Source organism: Cygnus olor, chromosome 12 (genome assembly GCF_009769625.2).
Source record: "Cygnus olor isolate bCygOlo1 chromosome 12, bCygOlo1.pri.v2, whole genome shotgun sequence".
Lineage (NCBI taxonomy): Eukaryota > Metazoa > Chordata > Aves > Anseriformes > Anatidae > Cygnus > Cygnus olor.
In genome coordinates, this window is record NC_049180.1 from 7,088,821 (window position 1) to 7,108,172 (window position 19,352).

At 37.2% G+C, this 19,352-nt stretch overlaps 1 long non-coding RNA gene across 2 annotated transcripts in view; it reads right to left on the reverse strand.

Moving 5' to 3' along the window:
• Positions 1-15,825, reverse strand: part of LOC121076579 — a 166,694-nt gene extending 150,869 nt beyond the window's left edge. The window contains exons 1-2 of one of the 2 annotated variants that reach the window (XR_005823587.1): positions 14,021-15,825; positions 10,658-10,758 (exon numbers count right to left, since the gene is read on the reverse strand). This is a non-coding gene — a long non-coding RNA (uncharacterized LOC121076579). Of the gene's footprint in view, positions 1-10,657; positions 10,759-11,905; positions 11,997-14,020 lie in introns of those variants that run through there. The other variant, XR_005823586.1, reaches the window with a different exon arrangement.
• Between the last annotated feature and the right edge of the window lie 3,527 nt (positions 15,826-19,352).

Sequence of the window (19,352 nt, forward strand, 5' to 3'; positions counted from 1 at the left end):
TGACTTCATAGTCTGTTTCCCAAGAGCTTCCATCAGTATAATTATGTTCACATTACTTCATGGAGCTAAGCCTGCTTATACCAGCTAAAAATCTGGTGCAATTTGCCTATGTAGCTTCACATTTTATCCATCTTTTGGGATACATGACAAATATAGATTCCCTACATGAGAAAAAGTATATACAATCCAATCCACCAACACTGTCAATACTGGCTACAGCTTACTAATTAGCTTGAGAAAACTGAATGAGCTAATTAGCAGGGCACACAATGGAATATCATTAGTCAGTCAATCAATGCTGGTTTCCGCTAAGTGAATGAGCAATTCCCACACGTTCTGGGTCACTGTCAACCTCTCTAGTTTTCCATTGTACTACCTTGCTGTCTCGCCAAATCTCAAAGTGAAATCACTAACAGAATGACCTGGTTCAGCTTACTACTTGTACTCCCATAGACCACCAGCGTTACATTCTGGGAATGCTGAAACTGCATCAGTTGCTTCAGACTGGCTTCTGTTCCCTTCACTCAGAATAGCGTATGAGACCTTAATTTTTCCAAGTCCCAAGAGACCACAACAATTATTTTGACAACTATTGACAAAACAGTTGTTTTGACAACTATCTCTATTGAGGGAACACTCACAGCCATAAAAAACCCTGCCAAAGGTACAAGCAGCCCAAGGAAACTGCTTAAAGTGGTGTCTGATTTTTGTTGAATGGCAGAGCCCTAAGACATTTTGAATGTGGTACATTTTAGTATATTGAAATTAGGCTTACTTTTCCTGCTTAACTTTCTTGTATTCCTCCAAATCAGTCTGCTGACCCCCAGCATGCTGCCAGACCATAGGCTGCAAACCATTCTGTAGGTATGTAACACTAGAAAGATATCAAGTTTTAATAGAGTAGGCAACCCCCAATAAATACGTCCAAATATGCTTTCACTACTACTTTCACTGCCCAAACTTCAGCTTATTTCCCTTAGCTCTCAAAGCCTTACAGCTCTCTAAAGGCTCTGATAGCTAGAAGTGTAAACACTGACATTCAGTTGTGGCCTTTGCGTTTTCACTGATAGCATGTAATTGTTTATGGTACCCTTTTAATACTAGAATAGCAAGAAACATTCTGCCAAAGACAAGGGAGAAAGATAAAATGCTTATGAGTCTTGTCATTCTCTGACTGTAGAGTCTTCCTCATACAAGTATTTTATTTTGATTAATATTAATCCGTAATGCCCACGCCAAGCAACATTTCCTGTTACATGTGATTTGGACATCACAAGTAGTATTTTGGAAAGGAATCATTTCTATTAGTTTAGATAACGTCAGCAAATTCAGAATGACTGATTCATACAAATACTGGCTGGAACAAGAGTGCATGATGAAGCATCTCTTATTGATTAGTAGATTTGCTCTTGTGTATGGCATTTCATAACATCCTTAAACAAACCTTCTCTAAAAGATTCCAGCAAGATTTAAAGAAATTCTTGATTCTGATGTATAGGCTGTCAAGCTAGGTTAGACATACAATGTTTTTAACCATCATCTGGACCTTACATTCTCATTTCTGAAATATAAGTCCAAATATGCAATTACAAAAAAACAAAAGCCACATGTACACCTAGCAAAATGATATATTTGCTATGAAAGCATTAGCACACTATGAAAAAATGCTGTTACCACAGTATGAGGTGACCCTTTCTGAAAGGGTGTGCATTCTTTGTAGCTAGCTTGTCACAGATCGTGTCTTTGTGAGCTATAGCAGAGATGTATGTGTCTCTGAAACAAATACAAATGTTGGAAGTCATCTTAAATGCACTTTCTAACTTCATGCCTTGTTCTGTCTGCCATTTCAAAATTTCCTCTTTAATATGGAAATGAATTGAAGCACCAGGAAAGCCAAAGAGAAAAAGCCTGAGATGCAAGACCTCTCTTCCATTGAGCCCAACGAAATAAGGTAAATGACAATGTGAATCAGTGGAGGTGGGAAGATAGCAATAAAACATGTTTATATGAACTTTGCATAAAATACAAATCAGGTTTCATTCAGACATTCAGTTTTTCCAAGTTATTCCATCTCCAGGACATCCCTCAAGAGCATTTTTCCCACAATGTTGTGTACTAGAGCAAGTACCAGTTTAGAGACGCAAAAACACTTGGTTGCATTAATACTCTGGGAATTAGTTGCTAATGATGATTAAGAATTAATTGTATAAATGATCAATTAGCAGTATAGAGATACCAAATGTCTGGCACAACCTGGAATCAGATACTTAAAGCATGTGATTTTTTTCCTTACACTATAGCTATCACAAACAGGATAACCGCACATCATGCTGGCACATACATTTCAAACCTTTCCAATATGCATCTGTAGGACTAAAAAGTTTTTTTTCCCCCCCCAGCTGCTTCAATGAAACAAAGATTATCTTCAAGTACATAGTTGCTGTTGTTTTCTGGTCACTTTTTTTTTTTTTTTTTTAAACTTTCAAAAGTAATAACTTCCCTTGGAGGAAAGCAAGACAGCAAACATTAAGGCAATAAAATACCACTGCCTCTTTTTTCCTTAAGAGGCCTTTCACGTGGAACACCAAAAATGAGCATTATCTTCTAATACCTACTGAAGGATTTCAGCTGGCCCAAGTGAACAGAATAAGCACTGCATCATTGGTATATTACATTTTTAAAGTATTAATCTTCTTTTGATTTATAACTGATATCCACTTCATCCTTTACCCACTCATTCTGCAGGTGTATGCTAAACACGGAGCATGTAGGCTCGAAAAAGCACTGAAATGAAGCAGTGCTAAAAATAATGTGAATGCTTCTAAAGTTAGAGACTTGATTTATTAGAAATGGTTCAAACATTTTTCCTAATTATTGTGAGCAAAGTGCCTAACAAAACTAGAAAAATGTCTCTAGTTTGGACTCCACTGAGACTAATACTCATCCTTCACACTTCAAAGGGCAAAGTTGGGTAGGAGAGAAGACAGAGCACTGGTTTTAGTCTTAGTCACAACACTAAAAAGGGCCATTTAATGTTAGTATGTGAGCCATGGCTGATGAACAAATTCTATGTTTTTCAAATAAAATTGTAAATAAATCTTGAAGTTGAGGTGAAAAATCTTGCTATTATCTCATACACATATTTCTCTTTACATCCAAAGAGTCAGAGAGATTTAGAATTATATGCAACATTTTCCCTAGTACTGCAAGGAAGTCGTGCTCCAATTTTTTTTCAATAGATAAAATGAGGTATAGAGTCTGTGGAAGTGAATCTAAATCGGGCTAAGATATCTAAGAGTGGAGTCATATTGTCTACCTTTAAATTTCTGAAAGGGAGATGCCTAAAACTGACACCCTGAGATGTAGATTTAGTTCACAGATAATAAATCTTAGCCTTCATCTAAGTATATTCCACATTTGACAGCTTTCACTTCTCTATTTTTAGCCTTTTTTGCTACATTAGTCAACTTACCTAGTTGTACTGTACTGCCTGTGGCAAAGCCCACTCTGGGCTACCTTACCATCTTTGTATATTTGTCAGTGTTATGCATTGTATTTTAGGAGCCAACACAACATGAAAGTCCCTTTGGAGATCTGGCTCAGAGTGATTTGCCAACAGGTGTGACCTGAGTTATTGTTACCACCTCAGTTAGGATTTCAGGAGACCTGGATTCCAGTCCCAAGCACAGAAATGACTCTTGTGAGAGGTATCTAATGCTCAAAAAGCTGCAGAACCCTAAACCTAATTTCTATGTACAGTCACTGTTGAGCCATATGTAAAAATCATCCAACTAGTACCTCAGCAGCTGTAAATGCTGACTGTAGTCCTGGCACAGGGGCGGACAAGACGGTACCTTCTTCCCTACTGGTTATGATTTGATTTCCATATAGAAACTCCCAGCTAGGATAGCAACTGAACTTCATGAAGTTAGCCCTTTATGTATCTATCCTGTTGTGTTATTTAGCTCAAGTCTTTAGCAATGCTACTAACACTGTCAAATGTATATCGGTATATTAAAAGCTGTTCACTTATCAATTTCCTTTTGCCTAAGCTGAAGTCAAGATGCCAAAAGTTTATTTCTTTCCAAATGTACAAACCAGCTTGGGTCAAATTATGGCAAACTTTGACAAACCACTTTTGCTAGTGAAATTGGAGAGCACTTATTTACTCTAAAAGATGTCTTCTGGCTTGGCCTTCTGTGGCAGAAACAGTATGGTAAGCATTTTAAATTGGGAATTTGCTAGAAGGAATGTCACAAAACTGTAAAGCTGTTTTTGTCATCTTGCCAGTAGGACGTGAAGAAAACACCTTGTCTGAAAGGAAAAAAGGAGGGGTTTGGAAGTGCAAATAACAAGGCTGGGGATGTGTTGTGTGTCAAGCTAGTAGATCACTGACAGAACTTGACACTCCTTTTCCATTTGTTACTTCAGTGAAAAACCCCAAAGTTTCATAGATCATTACACAAAGAATAGCATTATTGACAATACTAGTATTGATACTAAAGATCTTGTTTTGTTTTGACATCTAGTGTGGTCTTGCTATCAGCATGATTTAACATCAAGAATTACTCAATCTGGCACTGTTAGCAATAATTTAAGAAAGTTTACCAAATTACCTTTTAACTTCCCTACATGCCCACTGCAACTCATTAAGAAAAACATTAAAAAATGTTAATGAAATGCATTCATATGGTACTTTTATTTTTCCTTGAATCTAGTTAAAAGCAAATATAACTGTTAATGGATATACATTGGTGAGAAAGCTGCAGGAAGTCAAGTAGAAAATGACTGACAAGGATGACTAATGACACTAATAGCATTAAAATGTATAATAAATTTCAGAACAACTAGTTGATAAAGTCTTGCATTCATACACTTATCCATACATACTTCTAACAGCCACACTTATGGCTGTAGCTTATCATTATGCTTAAGTGTTAAAATGCTGTGTAAAATTCCCTTTGACAGTAAGATTTTGCACATTTTGCTATACTGATGGTGCTGCAGAAGTAGTTTTATGTTTTGGAAAGTATGTACACAAAACGTAGGTCTGAAGGCAATCTTTACTAAAAAGAATTAGAGTACTCCTAATACTGGAAAAAAAAAATCCCTTCAGAGCCTGAACTTTTCTACATAAATTTTGAGGTTTGGTTTAAGAATATTGTTTTTATTCTGAAAATAACCACAACAAACAAACAAACAAACAACAGCATAAAACCCAAGAACGACAAGCACCCACCCTTTATTCCAGGTAGACTGAGCTACCTTTGTTGAGGAATGTTTGACACACTCATCTCTCTTTGTTAGTGAATGAGAAGTAGATAGGTTTCAATTTTTACAGATGTGCTCATTATTCAAATCCCTTTGGTGAAATATTTATTACAATGTATGTCTGCCTACAGCTTGTTCATGAATGAGTACCTTGGACTCTTTCTTAAAGTGATGACCTTTTAATTATTCCTTCTGTGGTGTGACTGAAGCTGGCAACATTTTAAAAGTAATTTCCAATTCTGATCTGCTACGTTTTGGATACCAATTCCCAAGCAATAGAAATGTATTTCTGCTGACACAATATAGATTTGCATCCACTTATGTAAGCAACATGGCTTTGGGTTCAAGTGGTAGGTCCTAGCTTTGGCATTTTAAAACTCTGTTCTGCCCCACATTAGATGAACTTCTCAAGGTCTGTGTCAAGAAATTCCAAGGTCATCAAAAGAGCAGTTATACTTAAATAATTCAATGAATAAATGTCTCCCCTCCCCTCCCCTTATCCTCCTCCCCTTTCCTGCTATTATGATTGTAAACAGAAACTTGTTAGTAGGTTCATTCTCAGAAAGTTAATAGAAAGGTTTGCACATACAGACAGAATGATTTTGCTGTTTTTATTCATGGAGCACCCTCTGCCTTCACTGTCACTTCAGTTATGATTTATCTTGCCCAGTATTAAGACACTTTAGCTGTGTAATACTACCAACACAATCCCTGTTCTGTGAAAAAAATGAGAAGTTCATACAGTAGAATTCTCAGTCCCCCTAAATAAATTTTAAGCTAAATTATGTGTAAGCACACACAAGCACAAGCCCATAGCATACCTACAGATTCATACAAATGAAATACCTGGATAATTCAAAATGTGATTTACAGTTCCAGTCTTTGTGAATATTATTTTAGCAACACAACAAAGGCATCAACAGTCAGATCAGCTTTGAGCCAGATAGTAAATGGAAAAAATATCTATGATACCCTACATTTATCATGTTTTACAAACTGTGAGCTAATGTTGTTTGAAACTCATGTAAAAAAAGTTTAAACATCCTACTTAAACACACATTTGCATCATTCTAAACCATCTGTTTAGAAAAAAAAAAAAAAAGAAAAATAAAAAATTAAGTTTCTTTTGAAGGAATAGGTCCTCCTAAGTTTCTGGCAAGTTTCTGGGTTGAGCTTACCCTAGAATTCTCCTTGTGGCAAAGTCATCCAGTTTTCAGTCCTGGAAAGTTTTTCTTTATTTTCCCAGACTTAAGCATAGTTAATGATTAACATGCAGTTCTTCAATGTACTAAACACATCAAAATTCAAGCATGCTTGTATCAAATACACACATCTGGTAATCCTGTATGTTATTTATGGCCTTTTTTGATAAGAGCATAATTGATTCAAATGGGTAACTCAAAAATGTAATTCACAGTCTGGCATCTTGATTTTAAAGCTTTATTTTACTAACATCCACCAAGAGAGTAATCAATTTAGTGGTGAGGCAGAGCTAATAATTCCACAGAATTTTTATGTCTGCATGCTTTAGCATGATATTTTTGCTTATTCCTGTCCTTCATTTGTATAATGGGGGATATTTATTCCAACCGTACATTTTCTTTTCATTGCATGATTCATTGAATCACAGAAGAAATACAAACATGATCAACAAGCAAGAGTGTAATTATAAACCACTAAGTTACTTTCTGATTGCCCTCCATTTTTATTGCAGCCTCTTTTTACGCCTGCTTCTGAATCTGATGAACAAATTTCTTCCCTACATGGTGTTTTCTTCCCTTGAGAGATGTCCTTAATATGCCAGACCTCTCTTTTTCACTCATATAATTACAATGAGTGGACTTTTTTTTTTCTATCCATTCTGACTCTCAGGAACACAGAACTGTATGTAACCTTTCAGAACTGCTTTTATGAAAACAAAGGCAGTTAGTATGTTTTGTAAGGAAAATTACAAATGAAAGAACTTCATGTACTTTTGGCATCAGTTCAAGTTTTCTTTATTATAGTGTTCAGAATGATATTTAGGTAATGTATTTGGAATCATGTACTTCAGAAAATATAGTGGACATCTTAAAAGCTCAGTCTCATTGCTAAGGCATGTTGCCATGCATTGTATACAAATATCCAGATGTTCTTGAGTATTCCTTGAACTTGATTTGAAAGCCTAAAGCCATACGTGTGTATTTTGTTTCAATTCTCCCTAGTCTGTACAATATCTACTAATAATAGTCTATAATTTAGCAAAAAAACAAAAAACAAAAACAAAAAAAAAAACAAACAAAACTAAAATTAAGAAATATGGAGGTAAAGAAAAAGTATATTTGACCTTGAGAGCAAAAGAAGAGATCTGTATTTATTATTTTCCCTACACATTCTCAGAAACAGTTTAAGTGCTGGACAAGAACCAAATAAAATAGTGTTCTACAGGTTTAAGGCTAGCTCACACCGTACCTAAGCATATCTATGCACAGAGGTCACATCATCTATGCACACTGGTCAAAAAAAAAAAAAAAAAAAGGAAACAAGATGGTTGGAACAAAGTTGAGCAATACAGCGAGTTCATGACCTACTTCAAAAACAAGTCACCTACTATTTTCACAGATGTTCACTGCTGTGAACTGGGCAGGATATTCCAGTGTACAACTTGTATTTCTTTCTAAAGTAAATTATAATAATAATTTTTAAAAAATGAAAAAAAATCCATTAATTTCTGAATAAGTTTGGCTCAATTTTGAATTAGCATTTTGTTAAACTGAAATATGAAATCAAAAGGCATTTCAAAATGGAAAATTATACTTTTCTATTCTACAAGCAATGAAATTGAATACCGACACTACCTGTTTGGAAAGTGCTGCTCAAAGGAAATGAAACATAATTAAAACATGCCTTTCATACTTTTTGCATTTGATAAATCACATTTTAATCCAGCCACAGAAAAAATTCCCTCAAATACTTTCATTCGGTCAGTCATGACCAACATCACTATTTTGTTTAATATGTATAAATTAGCAATGAAACACTCTGTTACAAAGTTAGAGCTTTTAAAAGGACTTTTGAGTAATTTCATTGCTCATTCTCATGGACCTCATGCTCTAAAGGAAGTCTCTGATTATATAGCAGGTAAGATCAAGCAGATTTGGGGATGACTTGGAATGAGTTGGCACAGACCAAACTATTAGGAACTGAAACAAGTTGTAGATATATCCTACCTGAGACTTTGACAGAATGGTTTAGGTAGATTTTTTTTAAAAGGAACAGGTAAATAAGGGAAATGGATGGGCCACTTGCAGGATAGAGGAGGAAACTGTAGGTATGTTTGTTTAGAAAGGAGGTTAACTTAAATGGAAAGTTTTCTTTTTCCACTCAGAAGAGGTGGTAGGTTGTAAATACTCTTTCTCCTGATCCCTCACTTGTATTCCCCATATTTATTTACACAATCACCAACTATCCACCTAAAATACATAGCACACTGACTGTTAGATGCTGGCTTTAAAAAGTAGACCATGTCAGCAACCATTCGGTACCCGAGTTTTTAATTTCCCTACCCTCAGATACCTGATAGGCTCACTCTTCCCCCTTTGTCTGTCCCAAACCGTTTAATGGATGACTTAAAACTCTAACTTTGGTGTGAAGAACATTGGTATCACCATACCTCCGGCACTAGAGCATAAAAAGCTATTGTCTAATTCTGCAATAATGCATATTCCCAGCCAAAGTAGATCTATGTAAGACATAGGGTAATTTTACAAGTCAGAAGAAATTTTTAGGAAGTTGATTTTCTTCAGGTTTCCTTAGTGCAGCATGCCATGCTTTGGCTACTGATAGACCAGCTTATGGCAGTTGCCTCTTTCATAAATGAGGGAATCATAGAAGGAAATCACATTTAACATTTACATTTTTAATTGATTCACTAGAAAAGAAAACCATTAAAATGCTCTAAAATCAGAAAATAATATAGACTGGACAAGGACTTTGCATTGATGCTTTTTCACTGTAACTTAGCCCAGTAGTAGTCTTCTTCAGATGCATTTTATTTTGCTGCAGTTAGTGATAATTTACCACTTACACGCAAATTATTGCTGAAATATGAGGATAACAAGTAAGAGCTTAGTGGTTTCTCTATAATCTAAACTCTTCTGGGTTATAAAATATTATAGGTCCAGTCAAAGGATCTATACCTTTGCACATTTGTCACATTAAAATATGTTTTGTATGTATGATGAAAATAAAGTTTCCTTACTCCTTTATAAATCGTTGTGCTCTTGTGAAATTTTGTATCCCAAAAGTATTGTCTCAACTTACTGCCTGAGCAGAAATCCCCAGCTTCTCTGTCTTTTTAGTCACAGTTTATTCTTGTTTTCTTCATTATTATTTCAGACAATTTAATCCTCTTTACCAATAGTAGCAATGAATGTAAAGCTTCTACATGCCTCTAAAATTATACTACTTTCATCCTCTGTGCTTGTCTCTATATCCAAGTCACCTTTATTAAGGAACTCCCCAGCACAAGCTCTACAATGCATCAAGGAACAGATGTTTTGAGTGTCTGTACAATACTTATTGGGGTATTCTGTTTATTCTAATGGGACCCTGGATCCCTGTAACTGCAAGGAACATTCACAAATTTACAAAAGATTTTACAATGCATTCCAATGAGAAACCATACGCAGATTCAGCTCTTTTGCACTCATGTAATAAATAAATGTTTAAGACCAAAATCTGGAGGCACAATTGAATAATTCAGCCATATGAGAAGAGGTAAGAGATTTCACTTCTCAGGAGAGCCACATGATTTGACATGGTTTTAAAACAAACTTTTACTATTAAGAATTTCTTGTCAGAAAAATTTCACCTCATATCCTTCAAAAAGGAAAGAGAAAATAGTTGACCATTCCTATTTTCCTAAAATGATCCCTATGCTCTCATTTTTGGATTTTCTTTCCCTCTCTCAGCCTGAAAACTGCAACCCATATATACTGAGTTGATAAGATAAAGGGAAGGGTTTTTAGAAGATGAGAGAAATGCAATGGTTACAGTACTCAAAGACACAGTGCTAGAAGAAAATATGACTCAGCATGCATTGCACGCTAAGATCCTAAAGCCTTATTGAAACAAACTCCTATCGACCTGAGTGGGAAGTAGATATTTAAGAAAAGCGTACTTTACTCCAAAGAAAGGCTAATGTGAAACATTCCTACCCTGATTGTAACAAACTGTACCAGTCCTAAAACACTATTTCCTCTTACACAAACTACTGCTGCCATCAATGCCTTCTGGCCTCATATGTACTGTGGTAAACAGTACTTCCTTCATCTTTGTCTTGATAGAGTAGGAATCACCTTGAACTCTAGCTACATCATATTTACTTTTACATAAGTTCACTTACCAGAAAAATGCAGTTCTGCCTCATTCATCTTCCTGTTCCTTCTTCTCAGTCCTGCCACATAAGGACATAGACACATGGACTGGGCTAAGGAGTTGATCTTTCTGAAAATAAAAGGTATCTTTGATTTGAATCACGATATGGCTGCATTAATGCTAATTCCAGCAGAAGAAAAGCCCTGTGAATGAGCAGACAGGGGAAGGAGAGATGGTGGGGCTGCCTCTTTGAGTGGTGGCATGGATTTAGGTCAGGCCAAGGTCTAACTATAGACTTACACTGGAGGTGAAAACAGGCCATTAGAATGGGTCTTGGGCCTTCACAGGATGGCTCTAACGAGAGGGCTAACCTGAATAACTGCTTTCAGTTCCTCTTGGTAAAAGAAAGTAATGCGATACATATGGGAGGCACATAACATTTATTTCACACACACACCAGCTGTTGATCAGCCTGTACATTATTGAAGCCCCTAGTCCTTCTGAGCCTCTAATTCACATATAAATCAAATACTTGCTTCCCTCTTCCCTCATGCCTTTTTCTATTCTCCTCTCCTACATAGCACAGAGACCCTCCTACCACAATGATATAACAGGAAGAACCTGAGAGTTAATACTTCCTATGATACATGGACACAGAAGATAATAAAATTTATTTTCCCATGCTGCCCCTCCATCTTATTTGGGACTAAGAATATCATTAAAAGTTAACATACTACGTTAGCGTAAATTTTAAAAAAACTTAAAACGTTTCTTGACACCTTTGCAAAACAAATATCTCTTTGCAAATTTGAAAGGAAAAGCTTTCAACTCCTAAATATTTTTTTTTTTAAATGCGAAGTGCTAACAACCACAGCAGACCACAGAGAGTAGCACCACAGAAAATAAACATGAGCGGCAGGAAAGAAGGGGAGGGAGGAGGAAATCTTGTGTGATTCCTTCACTGGCTTTGCAAAAACTTGCACTTGATACGTGAAGAGCTCTGTCTGAAACCATTAATAACAAAAACAACCACCAAATGAAAGAGCAGCCTTGCAAGCAACCATCCATAAAAAGAAAGCAAGTTAATTAAACAAATCACAAGCTATCTCCAGACTGTCTCTCTCACTTTAAAGTCCTCAGTGCAGAAAAGAGAAGAAAAAAAAAAAATCTCATCAAATGATATAATCATAACAGCCTCAAAATAACCCACACATATTCCAGATAAATCACTTCTGAAATACTAAGTGCCTGGAAAAAGCTTGGAGGGAAATTGCACCTTTGCAGCAATTCCTGCTTCTTGCATGGGCTTTGGAGAATGCTGGATCTTCTGCTCCTTCACTAAATGTTTATTCTTATCCCTTAGATTGCCACTTTTAAATATAAAACTTTAATTAATCTCTAGATTCATTTCATTTGATGTTGCAGAGCCATTTTACTATGTCTCAGAAGGCACTTAATTGGAATTGAAGGCTCAGGGTTAAAAACACAACATCTATCCCTCACCAAAACCTACAAAGCTTTCTGGGTAGGACCAGGGAGCCACAGCTGAACTGGAGAATTGGCCGTGCAAGCTTGGCTAAAGGCAATACTGACCCTATGCACATTATTGCCCTGATGGAAAAGGTAGCAGTGAGTTAATGGAACTGGATGTGCATTAATTTTTCTGAAATTATACACTATGATGAGACTCTTTCATCAGCTTCTATGGGTCACAGCAGCTGGTAGGAGCCTTAACAGTGTCATTCCATTATAAGGCTATTATCGATCCAAAATCTAATTTGAAGATCAATTTGGATTGGAATCAGAACCCAATATGACAATGATTTCAGAGCAGATAAGAGGTAATTTACTCCTCTGGGTGCCAGAAATCAATTTTTGGTTTTCTGAGCTGACCCAGCTGCCAAAAAAAAAAAAAAAAAAGCTGAGGATAACGTGCAAATAAAGGATTATAGTAATCCAATCTGGAGGTGATAAAAGTATAAACCTGGCTGCAAAACCATCTGAGGTAAACAAACATTTAATCCCAGCTAAATATCTCAGATAATGGCAAAAAGGCTTTTTTTTTTTTTTTTAAGGCAGTTAGCTAATACAAAATACAGCTTTGAATTCAAAGCAACTCCATGCATTTCTCACGTAATTCTTTCTGGCAGCCAGCACCTGGGAACTTTATGTAGGGATCTCAAGATTCATCACTATTTGTATTATAGCTGTGCTGGACACCCTGGCAAATCTGCATTAAAAGGCTAACATACAGATTCACCTAGGCTGTTTGGAGTCAAAATCCCTTTGGCTATGCCTACATTGCTGGGTGCTATGGCTTATGACTTTGTCCTCATCCCCATGAATCCTGCTTCTTCACAAAGAAAGGAAGGAGGCACAGGGAGCTGACATGTCTCCCACTTCCTCACCATGTGCATCCAAATTCCTTCACCAGAAACCAGGACCTCCAAGCATGCATTGCAGCACACACCCACACCATGGCGTGGATGTGGTGGTGACTCTGAATCCAGTCCCGAGTTACCTCATGTATCAGAGCAAAGATCTTTTGCACATATACAGGTGCTGCACAGCACCTGCTGCCCACCTCAGCATCAGGAGACATGGAGAGTAATGTGTACTGAGGCAGATCCTGCCACAGGGAAGACTGGATAAACAACAGGCAAGAGTTGGCATGAAGAACTGAAGGGACTTTTGCTCTGAGTTGTTGGCAGCACTGAGAATTTTTTGCTCTCTACAGGGCTGGCCCTTAAGCTCTTTTCACTTTTATTAAGTGCAGACGTACTGCAGAGATGCGAGACTCAGTTACCTACACTGAAACTGGAAAGTTGTTTTTTTTTTTCCTCCAGACAATCACGGTGGAATCAGTTTTATTCAGATTTGGCTGTAATTGGAGCAAGGCTCTCACTGAATCTAATTTCAGCTGGAACTAATTATAGGGGGAAAAGGTCATAAATGTAAGACGGCTGCATAGCTATGTTGGAAGAATATTGACATCATATAGTATTAACTCTGCTCCTGTAAAGGCCATAAATACTCAGACTAAAAACAGGCATTAAGGGACAGAACAAAATGTACCTATTTCTTTTGATTAGAGGGGGGAAATGAGGGAGAAAGAAATCTGTAAAGGGAGGAGATTTATAATCATACAATAAGGAAGTGTTGCAAAAAAAAAAAAAAAAGAAAGAAATTCAGAGAAATGCTGAGCAGTACTAGAAACAAACAGCACTACTGCATCTGGACTAAGCCCTGTTCAAAACTGAGAAGGAAAAAAATACTTGCATTAAAAAAAACAGCCTTAAACAGTTGCCAAGACTAATAATCAAGCTAAAACCAGCAGAACTGCTTCTCCATGACCATACTTTACACAACTGTTTGACACGCTAAGCCACACCTCAAATAATTTTCCTCATTACTTCTCCCCAGCCGTTGGGTGCTGGGCCAAAATGGCTACCAAACAGGCCTGGGGGCATGGGCCGACAGAAGCCATGTAGATGATAAGGCTGTATGCCCTTTTGTCTGTGCTACCCTAATGTTTTGGGGTCACACTGCCATTTGGGCCACCCCAACACCCCCTTTGTGCCAAAGAGACCCCGGTCCTGCCTTCTGGAGATTTCCAGCACCTTCAAGTGAGGCCATGGCAGGCCCCTGGCTGGGCACAGGCAGCTCTAGCTGCCAGTGACAGAGAGGCCGCTAACTGCTGATTCACTTGGGAAGCTGGTGAAAGGCCTTCTCTTTATTTCTCCTCACAATCTTCTTCACTGGAGAAGGGAGGTTCAGTACAAGCTTAGCCCTCACAGAAATGGTTGAATTTGCTTCTCACCTAAGCCTCAGAGGTTTCAAAATAACGGTCTGAAGAAAATGACATTTTTTGGCTTGAATTCAGGGCAACTCCCTGCCTACAACTCTCAGCCAGTTGATTGGAAACCAGAGAGAGATTTACAGCCTTTGCCTTCCTACATGTTCAGAGGGATGTTCTCCCATTTGCCCTCTGCTTGCTGCTGACAAACCTGCTCCCAAACCCCTGCTGCGTTCCTGTGCCCTCCCAGCACACCACACGGCATGGCCCTGCGGGGCAACACCACGAGTTATTGCCAATGCTAATTAAAAAAAAAAAAAAAAAAACTAGAAAAGCTCTGTGGCAGTGGAGTACACTGACCTGTGAAACAGCATCCAAAAAGAACAAAAAAGAGACATTTTAAAAATGTGAAAGATTGGACAAAATTGTAGGGAATAAGGAATAAACGGGAAAATAGTCCCATTTGCAGTCACTCATCCAGCCACAGAGAGCAGCAGCAGCCCCGGAAAGTTCCCAGTGAGGAAACCCAGCAGCAAACCTGGCCAGGTTTCCTTGTCATGAATCTTCTTGTTAAATATTTCACTGAATTTTCTGATGGATTTGATTAAATGAAGAACTTAAGCATTTTCTTTATACATATATTTTCTTGTAATCAACACAAGACCAGTACAAGCAGAATAACATTAGGAATGAAAGTAAATCATATATGTGGCCTAAATTTTGGCCATAATGTGTTTTAATTTGTCAATTAATTGTTATTTATACATAGCTGCACACTTGGTCATTTCTTTGAAATTAAGTGCCACTGTGGTACTTAGATTTGCAAAAGCTCAATACGCAAACCAGTTCCATGGTCTGCTTCAGCCCCAAGGCTGAACTGTAGCGATGACCAAAGTAAACTTAATGAACACAAAAGCCTGCTAGACATCTTGTGATGAGTTGCATTGCAACGAACCTTTGTAGGTTCTGTAGGAAGCAGCTGAAAGTCATTTCTGAAACATGAACTGAAATGTTACTGATGAATTTTTTCTCTTTCCCTCTTAGCAACCCCACAAATGCATGACATTATCAAGGTTTGTACCAGAACTTTTTACAGTCAGTGAGAGTCTCTCTATTGAAGTTGTATGTCACAGGAAGATCAAACTTACTAGAAGCAAAGGCTTACACACTCAGACTGTGCTTGATATCACCTCCTTTTCCCCTTACTTTGGTCTGAAGCAAATTCCTACTAATGTTGCTAGAGGTACATAAAGAGGTAAAGCAACCAGTCTGCCTTTGACACACTACATTGTTTTCCAAACATTGTTTATTGTTGCTCCATATCAGTGAAAATCCACATTCCTTTTTGCATTGCTTGCCACCACTTAATTCCTTCTATGATCCCTAACTTATGGATTTTTTTATTAATACTTTTCAGTTGATATCTATTGCCATCAACTGATCTCACTTATGTGAGAAAGGGACAGCAATTAGTTTCTCAGAAGTACTCATGACAGATTTAGGATCACATGATCATAAAATAAATTTTAGAAAAAGTGGGAAGTCAAGATGAAACACTTTATCGTGAAGAGAAAGAAGGTATTTTTTTCCATACTTCTTTCCCTATACATTATTCTGTTTGCTGGAACATTACTTCTTCAAATTGCTTTTAATTAGATGGCCTAGAGTTAAATATGCACCTCTATTAGTATGCTCTCAGGCTGAATACAGGGGTGTACTCACTTTCATTCTAGTCAAGGCACTACTGCAAGGTAATTTATACTCTCATTATAGGCTGTTGCCTTTCCTATGTAAATCTGTAATCAAATATTCTAAACAGCTGATGACAAATAATTCGGGTAACTACTGCTAGCAGCCAAAATCATAGCCATAGGACCTCAGAAGTCTAACAACAGAATTTAACGCACACATACGAACATACACATGAACCGTCCACACAGGTACATTTCCATATTATTAGATCTTCTAACAACTTTTGAATACATGAACCTAACTGATATCAAATTGGTGACAAAATTATTTTACTATGCTTAATTTAGCAAACTTCCCTCTCATTATATAAGCTATTAGGACAAAGAAGCATTAACTTACTGAATTTTTGATCAGATGTTGCAATGATAATTTATCATTTTAATAGGCTGTTCTAGAGTGAATTTTTAGAAATGTTCCACAGAACAAACCAACAACTTAATATAACAAATATAATCCTTTTTCATGACTCAAATATTATGCATCATTGTGTTGTTTAAACACCCTTTCAATGCAACAGTGCAATGGACAAGCATCTTTCCTGTACACAAAGTGCTTTGCTGATACACCATTGATTAGTTCATCCCCAAAGGTCATGTTTCTTTGTAATTCAGATTATTTTTTTTTTAGCCATACCCTGATGGGACACACATATCTGGCATGTCTGAGCAGAGGCAGAGAATTAATGCCATAGATCCAAAAGGTACTCTTGCTTCACGCGCTTGCTGAGGAAATGCAGGGGATTTAGAGACTCCCATCCAACCAGTGTCTCAGACCCTGCTGAGAGCATCCCACCAGTCAGCAGTTTCCTTTCAATAAGTACTTGATATGGAATCCGGAAACCTTGAGAGACCCTGTGCAAGACCTTTTTCCATCTGGCTCTGCAAAAGAAGTCCATGTCTCTCTTCCTCTAAAAAGAGAGGCTCCCTGGCCTCTCACAGATACTTTAGACTACATTGTTCTCACCATCATCTGCCTTTGATACAAACTACATTTCTTTGACATTGCCTTACTCAACAAACATATGGTAGCATATTTATTTATAACTAAGAACAAACAGAAATCAAACCAAAATTAAACTGCCATTACTCTGTCCCAAGTCATACTCTTTATTTCCCCAGTAGGTACAGAGCAGGACAACACATGTAAGAGATCTTAGCAACGGATCACTCTAACAAAGAACGCTATTACAATGAAGAGTACTATATAAAACATTAAATGGAAGAGAAAACTCCAGAGAATCAGAGGGACTAACCTGTTCTCTCACAGCCAACCCTATTTTTGTACACCAAGCTAGTAGGGCAGGATTCAGGAACATTAGGATGCCAAACCACAGAAGGCATATCGGGCTATTATAGAGTCTCACAGAAACAAGAAGGGAAGAAAGAGATTGCTTTTTCCAGATTCCACACTTCTCACTCTTCACTCTCTGCCTCTGCATGCGACTGCTAGTCTTTTAAAATTCCAGCCTTAATGAAATAGGTAAGCTGCAGAAAAGATTAAGCTGGAAAATACAGCAGGAATACAGAATGAGGACAGGTGATTGATCTTTGAGTGGATATCCAACAGTGCAATGAAATTCTCAGGCTGGTTCTTCTTTATTTCAAAATGGTTTTGATTCAGAGGGATTTTATAGCAGCTAAATCATGCAGTTGGCACAGATTGTGCAAGCTTTTCAGCATGTTATACTCTGAAAGATGTCACATTTGGCAGAGGCAATAAAGCGCCATGAATTTATTGTTGTTTCCCATTGAACACCAAAATCCAGGGCATCAAAAGATGATACAGCACACATTACAACACTATTGTGTTGAGTCACTTGCTATCTTGGCTAGCACAAACTGCTGGGGGAATGCTATGAAATGCCAAATGGAAGCCACCTGGGTATGAGGGAAAAAGAAAGTTGAACTGTGTATAGACAAGAGTGTGACAGTTGCAAATTTGGTCCATGGTTCTGCAGACATACTGCGTGTGAGCAATTCAACTTACTTGCAAATCCGTCTCACTCTTGTAAGTGAATGCATTTCAACACATCTCCCAGAAATAACTTTACTTATATGAGTAATCTCTTTAGAGTCAGGAGGACTTCTCATGCATGCCAAATTACAGACATGCTTAAGTATTCCCAGAATCAGGACCACGTATTAGGTGTTTAATTACTTAATCTACGTGTTATGGACAATTGCCTTTCTTATAGTAAACAAGAGACTGCTCTATCAGCAGGTTTAGCTTGTGTGAACATAATGCTAATCAGCTCTGTACAAAACCTGTGTAAAGACACACAAAATAAGACCAAAATCATTTTTTTCCCTTTTTCTGCCTTAAACTATCAATAAACCAAGCAAACTTAAATTTCACCAGGGTTTAGTAATCTCTGTTAAATTCCAAGTGAAAGTCAGTCCATTTTCAGGCAAAAGTGAAGCATAAAAATGTGACTAGAAGCAGATGAGAGTTCTTTCTTCAACACCCATTTTTCTTTTGTGCTCGTCTTGAGCTAACTGCAGCCATTGCAAAGCATGCTTGAAAAATATATGATATACTCAAAAATCAAAATACAAAGCTACTTCCTCAAAGATCAAGACATGCATATATAAACAATCATCAGAAAAACTATTGAAAATTTATCAGGAATTCTCTGAAATGGATATAAGGCACAGCTGCCCTCTCATTATTTCCTACGTATCTATAAACTCAGAAAAAGTTGCTATCTTTTATGATTCTGGAAGCCTCTTCTTTTAATAATTTATGTTGAAGGCTATGAGAGATGTTTAAGAAGCTTGTGCTTTTGTTTTCCAATTTTGAATATCCAGTATCTCACTAAGTATATGGCCACCACCTAAGTAGTTTATACAATGAGCAACAACCGCATGAAACATCAAAAGAGTTCTGACCCCCAGTTTAACCTTGCAAAGAGTCTGTTCTCACTACTTTGGGATATACAAAAGCAGCATTAATAGAGTTCGGGGTGTGCAATTTCTCTGTGAATTAAGAGCATTTGAAAGGTTTTCCTATGTACCTCACAAATAGGTAAAGCATATCCAACATCCAAGTTTCTTATAGGAGAAATGATATTAGATTGTTATTCACAACAGGAAAATGTCACACTTCTCTGTATACTCTTGTTCAGCACTTTTCTAATTTCACAGACCTCAATTTACATTTGTCAGTGTTTGAAGTT